The sequence below is a fragment of the Rhineura floridana genome, chromosome 1 (genome assembly GCF_030035675.1).
Source record: "Rhineura floridana isolate rRhiFlo1 chromosome 1, rRhiFlo1.hap2, whole genome shotgun sequence".
Taxonomy (NCBI): Eukaryota; Metazoa; Chordata; class Lepidosauria; order Squamata; family Rhineuridae; genus Rhineura; species Rhineura floridana.
The window spans coordinates 180,991,671-181,002,989 of record NC_084480.1 but is presented as its reverse complement, the minus strand read 5'-3'; positions in this window follow the sequence as shown (position 1 = coordinate 181,002,989).

Sequence of the window (11,319 nt, the reverse complement as noted above, 5' to 3'; positions counted from 1 at the left end):
AAACTGCTGTAAAGTGGAACGCATTGACTAACATTGACCAAAATGGTGCCTTACAGCCAAAAAATGCCGTAAAAGTGGAACAAGTGCCGAAGGACCGGGGCCTTTCTGCAATTGACAACCACTGTATTGGTGGAATGCTGCAAAGCGGAGCGCCGCAAAGCTGGACCCTACGGTATATTGGACTACCCCTCCAGTTTGCATGTGCACTATCTTTGTGGATTTGACTTGTTTATTATGAGCTTCTGCGGCTTTCCCTGTTACCGGATTAAGAAAAAAACTAGCAGTGAATATAACAACATGATTATCAATTACATCTTTAATATAAACAACTTCTGTGTCATTGAGGTGACGATGATAGCAATTAACAGTCACTGTTTGATTCTTGGCCTGTCTCCCCCTTGTTTGTGTATTTTTTAATTTCTGTGACTTTCTTTAGTAATCTGTTACCTTAGGCAGGCAAAAAGTATCTCATCACCAGCACTCTAAAAAACTGACCAAGGCTTGGAGGGGAGGAGGAAAATAACTTGGTTAACTGTTGGTCAGACAGGCTAACTGCAAAGTCAAGAACTCATGTAGACAGCAGTACTCAAGGCTTGAAGATAACTTGGGTTCAGTTTTCAACTTTCAAAATTACATCACATACCTGAGCTAGAAAAAAAAATCAACTTCACAAGCCTCATTTAATTATGTGTGTGTTGGGGGGTATCTCCTCTCCTCATTTAGACAATAACCCTGAGGCAAGATGCCTACTTTATGGGCAAGTATCTGGCTTATTTACTTTTGAATAAAAAAAAATTGCAGGCCATCTTTAGAAAAAAATAACATTATTTTTTTGGCAATAGAAAAACGATGAAACGGGAAAAGCAAAAGATACTGAAGTGCTAACTACAACGGACTGTAACCAATTGCCAGTTTGACAAAATGACAATTGAACCAGGATCAAAATGCAAACTAGATCCCTGTCACTAACTCCATGTATTTATTCTTTATTTATTGATCAAAATATTTATAAAACACCCACTCATATAAAATATCAAGGTGGTGTAGAACAATATATGCAGGTGAAATAAAACATGTGATTCCATAAAGTGATACAAAATAATCATCGTAATACCAAATTGTGCTGTTGCTGAGAGTATGTGGGTTATACCAACCCTGCATGCTGCTGCTGCTGTGCTGCTATACCCATTTCGCTGGTGGGAGGGGGAAGTTACAATAGTGTACGACAACCCTGAAGTCCAGTGTTATTTATCATGTTGTGGGGTTTATTTTGTGGGGGGGGATGTAGAAAGAGAATGTGAAAGTGATTATAGCAGTAGGGCAATTAGTTAATGGTTAGAGGAAGCTAGCAAAAGAATAGTTTCAGCTGTGGTTGGACAATACAGTCTGGATGCCATATCTATCCCTTTGTTGAGAAACAAAAGAGGGGTAGATCTTGAATATTAGTTTCAGAGGCCAAGTTTGCCCCCTCCCCCTAAAAAGTGAATTGTGTAACTTTTTTTTCATGTTGTGAGCCACCTTCAGCATAGATTGCTATGGAAAGGTGGCATACAAATAAACAGTGATGATGATGATAAAAACAAATTCCTGCAGAGGGCCATGCTTCTTCCCCTATTCCTATCCAGCTGTGGTTTTATTAGCAAGATGTTCACTGAATGGTGGGAAAGTGTATGGAAATGAGTAAGGCCTTGTATAACGGGAAGTGTTTGTGTGTCCACACAATTTCATATACAGGTATTGTCAACAGTCTTGAACCTCTGTCATAGGGCTGATTATATATGTAAATAAATAATACCCTTTCAAATCCCCATAGCCTTTCAAAAACTCTAATTAAGCACTACTGAGCACTGAAAAACAAATATTCGGAGTCTGCAGAATTAGAGGCCTAAACTGTCATTTAATGGACGGTGCTTAGCATAGATCTAATGTGTAACAGTAATGAGGAAAGCCTATCCATGTAATGAGGACTGCCACTCAAGAAATTCTGCTGGATGTTGCAGACTGTCATCAGCAGTTCTGATGCAGACAGCTTATCTACTGTGCTCCGCAATCCTTTCACTTTGGGGTTATCTAAGTAAAGAACGATCCAATTAGCTGCTTCAAACTATAGTAATGTTATGCATGACAAGCAGGAAAATTGCCCTGATTAGCCAAAAGTGCAGAGTCAGACCTCTGAACACTTCAAGTGCACTTCCTTATGGATGTAGAGACAACTGAAGTCAAGACAGCTCTTCCCTTTGAGTGTACCTGAAACATGTATGTGATACTTTCATTAAAAGTTAGATAAATGGGATTTATGCATTACTAGGGTCATAGAAGCCAATCTATGTTGGGGGGGGGGAATGACCTGGCCTTCTGAGAGCTGGTGTAGTGTTGTGGTTAGACAATGTGAGAGAGTGGCACCAACAGAACTAGCATGCTATATGCCCTATTGTACCATAACAGCTAAGAATGAGCTCAGAAGTGTATGGTTCAAATCTCATGTTAGCCATTACCTCTCTAGGTGGGCTTAGGCAAACCACCATTCTCTCTGCCTCAGCCTGTATTTGCATTATGTGGAATAATGCCACAGGCCTACCTTAGTGGGCTGTTGGAAGAACTACCGAGATAATATACGTGGAAGGCTTTGAGCAAAAAATGCTATTATTATTCATGATCAATCACTTTCCAATTCTCTCTTAAAACTTCCTCTATAACTAATTAGGATACACCCATCCATTTAATTGTTTCATACTGACTAACTGAAATTATAGCAGCAATTATTTTTCCTATCCTATGGCCTGTTTCATGATGGCAAGCAGCATGAATAAAAGAGGCGAGATGGGAATGTGTAAATATAAATGACCCTTTGCCAAGCGATAACTTATCATAGCATTCTATCACTCCCTTTCCTCAGTCAAATTTTCCTCAGCAGAAAATGTACTATTAAAAAGCAAATGCCTACACTACAGCCTGTTGGTCAGGACATTAGATGCCCCCTAACCACCCCACAAACAGCTTTAGTGTGTAAAATGCATTGGGACATTTTATCATACTCTATACAATACAGAATCTTGAACTCATTGTAGATAAGATCATCTTTCTGATAAACAAAGTCACACTGTTTGGCAAGTTGTTCCAGACAACCAATCTCCCAAATGATTATATCAGGCCTACAACATTTGTACAACCTGTCAAGACAAATGCAGTCCACCAGCCATGGATCACGGCCAAGCTGCCATCGATTAGTTATCATGCATTACTTTGGGACTACATTCAACTTGCTGGGTGGTAACTTGCAAGTGGCCTAAGATACAGTCTCACTGTGGTGAATTACCCTTTGGTAAAACAGGTATCTGTCTTCTTCACCAGCGAATTAGCACTTTCTGACACTGGATAAATTTTTTATTTTTTTGTTCTCTGTTTCTATTTTTTTCTCTTAAAGAAGTTTGAGAAATATTTTCCTTTAGCTCCTTTGTTAATCGTAAACTTTATCATTTATGATTAAGAGCTCCACTGGCTTAATAAAAGCTATCAGGGTGTTTGTTCTTTTGGATAAAGATATACTGGGGTGGGGCAGGGGTGGGGGAAGATTGCCCTACAACGTTATCAACAGTTCAAAACAAACCTCAGGATCTGTGGTGTTTGAAAGTCCCAGCTATGCCCTGCATGGTGCCTTAGTGTCCATGAGTGCATGAATGTGCACTAAAACCAAGATGCACCCATTTCCCATTGAAAAACTGAAATTCCAGAGCACAGGGCAGAGAGAAGTCTTTCTAAACCAGCCTTGTTTTTAACCACTTGCCTGCTCACCATTGGCAATAAAAAAATATATCCAGGTGAGTGAGTGGATTGCTGGAGGAAGGGCGCTGCATTTCTATGCTGAGCATGGAGAAGGAAATTTTGCGTCCTACTCAGTGAGCATAGAAACCCAGTGATCTGTCTCCTGTCACTCCAGAAGCCTGCTGTATTTACATGCTGCCTGAAGAAGTGGGTAAGCCCCCTGTGCATTCAGTATATAAACAAAGAATGCGAGCGGTAGAGAAAAGGGACATGTCTTCCCTTTGCCACCAGCCTGCTGTGTTTCTATGGTAGACGTGCAGCAGGCAAACCTCCTGCACATCTAGAATAGGAGGGACAGAGTGATCCATACCTCCACCACCAGCCCACTCCATTTTTAGGCTGGATGCACAGAAGACAAAGCCTTCAAAGCAGTTGGCAAAGGAGGGACCGAATGATGTCTCTCCTCCACCAGTTTTTTTATGAACAGCAAAAAGGCTAATTTACAAGACTACATTAGGCTTTGAACATGTGTATCACATCAGCAGCATTCATCAGGGCCTAGAATCTTCCACACCTGCATGAATGAAGCTCTCTGCTTCCCTAATAAATAACTCAGAATTCAGCACTTTATGTAGTTTGTTACCAGGATGGCACAAATCCCCGAATCCCTTCACTGATGAAGGGCTCAACCCATTCTGTGAAGTGGATCTAGTGTGATCTGAAACATCACTAGAACTTGCCAGGCTTACTTTACATGCTATTTCCAGAACAAATCCATAACCCATCATATGGTGGAATCCAAGTCCACCCTGGAAAACATTCTGCTCAGGGGAACACTGGTTTCCATTTTGGAGTTCCTTTAATGTGAACTGTCTCCCCCCCCCCATTTGTAGCTGAAGCAGACTCTTGAGAGCAGTAGGCGGTGAAAACTGAACACCCTCTTTTCTGTGGTAAAGGTGAATATTTTACCCTTGAAATCTACTGTTGCAGTTATTAGATTTATTGGATGTTCATCTCCTATGTGGACTGAGCAAATTGCTTATTTGAAGAACCACCTCTTGAAGGTTGGGTATGTTAGAAGTGTGACAAGAACAACTTCCATTTTGGTCCTCTTTGCATGGGGAGAGAGATAGTCCTCTTAGCTGGCTAGGCTGCCACTGACCTGTGCTCATCTTTTCTGTCTGTCTGCCTTCTGTGTACACTGATATGTTTCAGGGAGCTATTCACACCTCTGTAGACCACCAGAAGAGAAGGAGCCATGTTCTCTTTGTGTCCTCTCCTCTAACATGAGGGGCAATGTCCAGGCAGTCTCCAACTGAGTTAGCTAGACAGAAGTAGCACCTTTCCTATCCAGTATGTATTTCTAATAATAAAGTAGTATTTTCTTATTTTGAAACCAAGTCTAAGTCTGAGTGATTTAAAGCAAGGTAAAAGCTCGCTTTCTGTTAGGTAAAATCACTCCCATGCAGCACAGAGTGCTAAGCAAGCTACACAAAGCTAAACTCTGCTAATTTACTAAAACACTAATTGGTCTAATAGCCATTGCAGAGCCATGAAAGTAGACCCAACTCAGAGGTTGCTTCCCCCCTCAGTGATGGTGATGCCATTGGGCAGATGGAAGATTTCCCACAAGGCAAATATCAGCTTCAGAGGAGGAATTTTCCTTAGAAATTCCCTCCCTCTATACCTGCTGCAGTCCCAATAATAATTAGCATCTCAAGTTGATGTTATTTGCATTTTTAAAAACAAAAAAACAGAATCCTGCACAATAGATGCATTTAACACACCAATTTTGGCCCTGCATTAGAGAATATAAGAATACATAAAGCAAAACAACCACAACAACTGGTTTGGGGGTACAAAACGCTTATATCAAAGCCAGTGTAATTCGAGCCCAGGAATTTGTTTTGAGAAATTCTGAAGCTAGGACAACAGGGAGTGACAAAGCATTTGTTACTTTAATTCTGCAAGGGGGTTGTTAGGATCGGCTGTACGGTTCAACAGTTGTCTGTCTTCGTGCTTTCTAAGCTGCAGGGCCAGAATAGAAGGACTTGTCCTCTTTGGAGGCCACTGTTTCCCCTGCAGTAATTCTTCATGATTAATGTGCTGGCAGCTAGTGTGTGTCTCCAGTGAGAATGGCCTCAGGCTCCCTTCAACTGCCATTTCTTGTTGTTACCCGTGTTTCAATTACAGTAAACCCTAGCAAAGCTCAAACTGGATGCACCACCAGGAATAATGCATTAGACACTGCCCTCTGGAACGTCTTTTAATCGCCTAGCGTTTTCTCTTGTATTCTGTGCCCTGCCCACACCCTCCCTGAGGCTAGCTACCTCCTACTGTTTCCCAAAGGCACCTGTTTGCTTTCCTTTCATTAGCCTTTGTTTCATCTGTCACGATTTATAACCTTAATTTGTTCACGGGATTCACCTCTTCAGTGTTTTCTCTCATGAAAATACCTATCTCAGTTGATTTAGGTACTTTAATCTTGGCATTTCCTTTAATCTGCTGCATGTGTCGCTGCACAAAAGAGAAAACAGGGGAGCTTTACTTTTTTGGTATGTGCATGTCTTGCAAGTATCTGTCCTTGAGTGCTGACCTTGTTATGCATTCATTATTTTGTCAGCTTTGTTATTTAGGAGAAAAGTCTGCATGATGGTAATTTGGGAGGCGTGTGCGGTGGCTTGAGTACAAAGGCATGATTTCTGCCCTACAGGGATGCCACAGCTGTTGCTGCTCTTAAGGTTCCATCCCATGGCACTCTGCCAGGTGAACAATATAGAGGCCACATGCGAGTTTAGTTGTTCATATAACAAGAATCCCCAAGTACCCCATGGTTACTCCCAAGGTCCATATGAAGCTTCCTTATACTAAGACAGTCGTGCCCCAACTTTTTTTTCCCATGGACCACTTGAAAATTGCTGATGGTCTTGGCAGCCCACTTAATGATTTTTCTGCCTGTTGTATTTTTATTGCTACTTTTATTTTTTATATTGTATTAAATTGTATTACAGTTTGCGTTCCGCAGAATTCAAACGGTAATACAATAAAATATAAAAGAAGCAATAAAAATGCAATTAAAATCGACCTGAGTATTCAGTGTCACAGACCACCTGAATGAAGCTCATGGACCACTGATGGTCCATGGGCCACAGGTTGGGAATCCCTGTATTAAGTCGATACATTGGCCTACCTAGCCAAACACAGTCTACTATGACTCACAGGGGCTCTCAGGCATCGATGTATCAAGAACACAGGAAGTTCCCTTATACTGAGTCAGACCATGGTCCATCTAGTTCAGTATTTTCTATAATGACTGACAGCAGATCTCCAGAGGTTCATAAAGGGTTCTCTTCCAGACCTATCTGGAGATACTGGGGACTGAACTTGGGATCTTCTGTATGCAAAGCAGTTATTCTACCACTGAGCTACAGTCCTTCTCTGTCCACTCCCCATTCCTGCCACTTCCTTTCTATGTTCTCACACAACTGGATTGGTGTGAGATGGAGCCACAGAGGAGTGACAGCCACATCACTCACATGAGGATTGGGCCACATCACACACAAGTGACTAATGGCTGTAAATTTCAACACCACAGAAATTGCCAGCTGAACAATTTACATGTTTATAAATGAGGGAAGTTGGCCATTATTAGCACAGAAGCACTTGCCTCTACTTGGAGGATGTAATCAGAGAAGGGTCATGGATCAACAGCAAAGCACATGCTTATGTATAGTCTTAGATTTAATCCTGGGCAGTTTCACCTTGGAATATAGGCCTAGGAAAAGTTCTTGTGGACCAGTACCTTTTCAATCCAATGTATTTCATCGCATCCACTGTCTTTGAGCTATGAGAGAAGCAGAAGTGGAATGCTGGTAGTGCATGGTGAGGCAGGGGAAAAGCAAAACATGTGGAAAATGTTTTATTTGCTCTCATGATACCTTGAGCAGGACCCTCCATCTGTTTGAACTGGGCCTTAGAGTAATCCAAAAGTTGCAAATAATACAGTCACTTCCAAGCTTAGTGCTTGGAAGTGGTAAACCTCTGTCTGGTTTGTGCCACTTCACAGTGTGGGTGGAGAGGGGATATTCACATGATTGAATGACTCTCCATGCACATAAAAATCCTCAGCATAGAAAACTACATGTCAGGGACAGATCTTCTCTCCACTGCCTAGCTGTCTACATTGGGGGGCTATGGAAAAGTGTTCAGTAATGTGTATAGTCCAAGCACAGGTTACCTCCTTAGTGAGAACTAGGGCTCGAGATGCTAGCCATATGTCTGAGAGTTAAAGATGGGATCAGCTGCTTGTTGCCAATACAATCCTATTCTGGTGGACTGGAAGGCCTTTCCATCCCAAGGAACTTTTTGTTTTCACTATCTTCTCTATCCAGTTTGGTTTCTTCCTTCCTGTGAGGGTGGACGGAAACTGAAAAAGTTAATATCACAGAGATCAAAAGCCAAGCTCAGAGAGTCTCCTCAGCTTGGCCACTGTCTGACTTAATGCCTATATTAAGGAGCACTCCTTTTTTTTTTTTTTTAAGAAGCACATAGTGCTCATTCAGCTCTACATTTCATGGGGTAGGGAGTAATTTACCTTGCCATATCAAGGGAGCAGCCAGTGATGGGGGCATAAGCAGAATTCTCGCCCAGTGGATTCCGATGTCAGGGAAGAGCCGCTGAGTTTGCAGGACCCGTGCTCAGTCTGAAAAAGGATGAGCATGTGAATTATTATAAAAAATGGTTTCAAATCTGACTAAACCAGAATTATTGCCCATCCCTATTGAGAGTAATCTCTAGGTGGATTTTAGAAGCGGTACTGCTTTAAGATATCAAATGTTTTAACATTATCAAATATTCAAATAGAAACTGCGTACAGAGTGGCAAACTTTAGCATACTTACTCAGAAGTAAGTCCCACTAACCTCAGTGGGATCTAATTAAAAATAAACATACCAGCCTGGCATATTACAATGGAGTGGTAATCCAAATGATCTGGAATGCACCAGGTTGTCTAAGGCTGAAATATGCTTAGGCTCTGGCTGAAAATCACAAATCACAAAATCATTTGTAAATCACAAAAAGTGTGCTTGTAGCAAGCCTCCCCTCCACACATTCATCTGTATAGTGGCTGGACATCTACACAGAGCATTTAGTATCGGCCAATATGTGTCTCAAGTATCAGCAAATCAACTGACAGTAAAAACTGCACTGAAGTGCAGGACGGGAGAGACATGTGCCTACTCCTCTCTCATACAAAGATGATTGCCAGCCAAGTAAGTATATGACTTAGGCCTATATGTTTCCATTTCTGTCTACCATTTTGCTGATGAAAGGTCCTTGGAAAGTTGAGCTATTTTAAAATTAATCTTTAATTAACATTATTAATTGCTTTCCTAATATTCCCTATCATGTGACCAATGCCAATTTTTACCCAGACATGTATGCTGTTTATTAGCTGTCAAACCAATTATAGTCAGTTTACTGATACATTAATGACATGAAAAGCTTTACAAGTTGTGCCAAAGTATATAAAAATCCACAGTCTTGGGACAGGTGACCATTCTTAACTTTCCTCACCCATCTGGGTAACTAGTAAAGGAAAACAAACATCCGCTCATCCATTGGTACTACCATGTCCAGGCCATTTTTAAAAGAAATTTTAACTAGGTGTCCTCTATCCATCCACAATCTGGCCATGTTTTCTGTTTTTCTCCTAAAATTCCCATTAAGGAAAACTATTTTCATCCCACAAAAACAACTTTTTTTCAAGAAAACCTTGTCACTCTTTTCCATCAAATTAAAACACAAATTAGCAAACACCAAATGCAAGCCACTATCTCATTCAAATTTACATGATAGCATTTTTCATCTCACTTTTGGGGTAATGTTGATTCTTTCGCACATCTGAAATTTGTCCCATGTAGGGCGACCTTCTTAAAGGGTAGTCAGTAAGGATGTGGTATGCAAGCTGACATTATTTTGTTTCATGTCATGTGTTGGGAGATTTAAAAAAGAAATTAGTGTATGCACGAGAAATCTCACATGTCCTGGCATCACTCAAGCTTATTCACATGGACACATGCTAACTTTTGTCGTTTGTACTGCAACATCCTCCCTTGTTTATGTTTTGGCATTACAACTGCATATGCATTAAGTTTTATGTTCACAACCACACACAAATAATTACCATTTTCATTCTAAGTTTTACAGGTTCTTTTTAGCTTTAAAGATTTGTTTTGTTTCGTTATAAATAATTTAAAACCACTTTGACTTAAATGTGGCTTGTACAAATACTTTACTGAAGGGTCACATTTTAATTAAATTTACTTCAAAAATGTAAAGCAATAAGTAACTAAACTGGTATACGCACAGACTTAACTGCCCCCTACTTCTGTCTACAAGGCATCTTGTTATTTCTATACTGTATTTACTTTTCTGTCAGATAGTCAATGGGGTGTATCTATATATTTATTGAGTTTATACCGCAAATTAGTTTTCAGTATTTAAATAGGCTCTCTCAAAGTATCATGTATGTGTTGAATAATGTTCTTTATATGAAATGTTCAGATTTGAGTGATTGCATTAATAACAAATGGGGAAAAATAAAATTATGGAAGGAATCTCAAAAACAAACAGACCTGTGTTTATTTAATGTAACATTATTTCAGCAACAACTAATGAAAATCCAGTGTCAAAACCATTAGAGAGATCAACCAAATCTATAACCACCTACTACTTCAGAATATGCTTTAGAGACACAGAGCTATTATTACTTTGGCTTCTGCTACAGATACATAAACTGAAGAAACTAAAGGGAAACAATAGTTAGTACTAATGTTATAAAATGTGTTTGGACTGGTTATTTAGAATCAAAAAGACATAAAGCTGCATCTGAACTAAGTAAAGCTAGACAATTATAGGAACAACAATCCAAGAAGACTCTGATTCAGCATCAAGCAGATGTTGTAAAAGACCTTATTTTTTATGTATTGACTTCTGTTCTCCACTAAAAACAACCACTGGTCATTTATGGCCAGCATATTCATTAGCAACATAGCAAGCACAATCAATACAAGCACATTAAATGATATCACTGACAGGGATGCTCAACTCAACAACTTATAAACCTCTGTTTCAGCTCTCTGGCTTCAGAAAGCCAGTTGCATACAGGGAGATGCTACAGATCATTGGCAAACTAGAAATAGAGAAAGAAGCTCAGATCTTGAAAACAGCTATTTGTCTCACCCTTCAGATTGATGTAAGTCTAGTTCGACAAGGTAAAGGAAACAAATTTGTCATTGCTAGGTACATCTTGAAAGAACATCTAGCTGAGATTCATAACCCCTTCATTGGAGTGATTTATCCTGAAGAATCAGGAGCAGAAGGACTACTGGAAGTGGAGATAAAGACATGCTAGTCCACTGGTGTCCAGTTGGTATTCCTAGTTAGTGTCTGGCTGCGACAATGGATTGGATGAGGGCTAATAAACTGAGGCTCAATCCAGACAAGACTGAGATGCTGCTAGTGGGTGGTTCTCCAACCTGTCCTGGATAGGGTT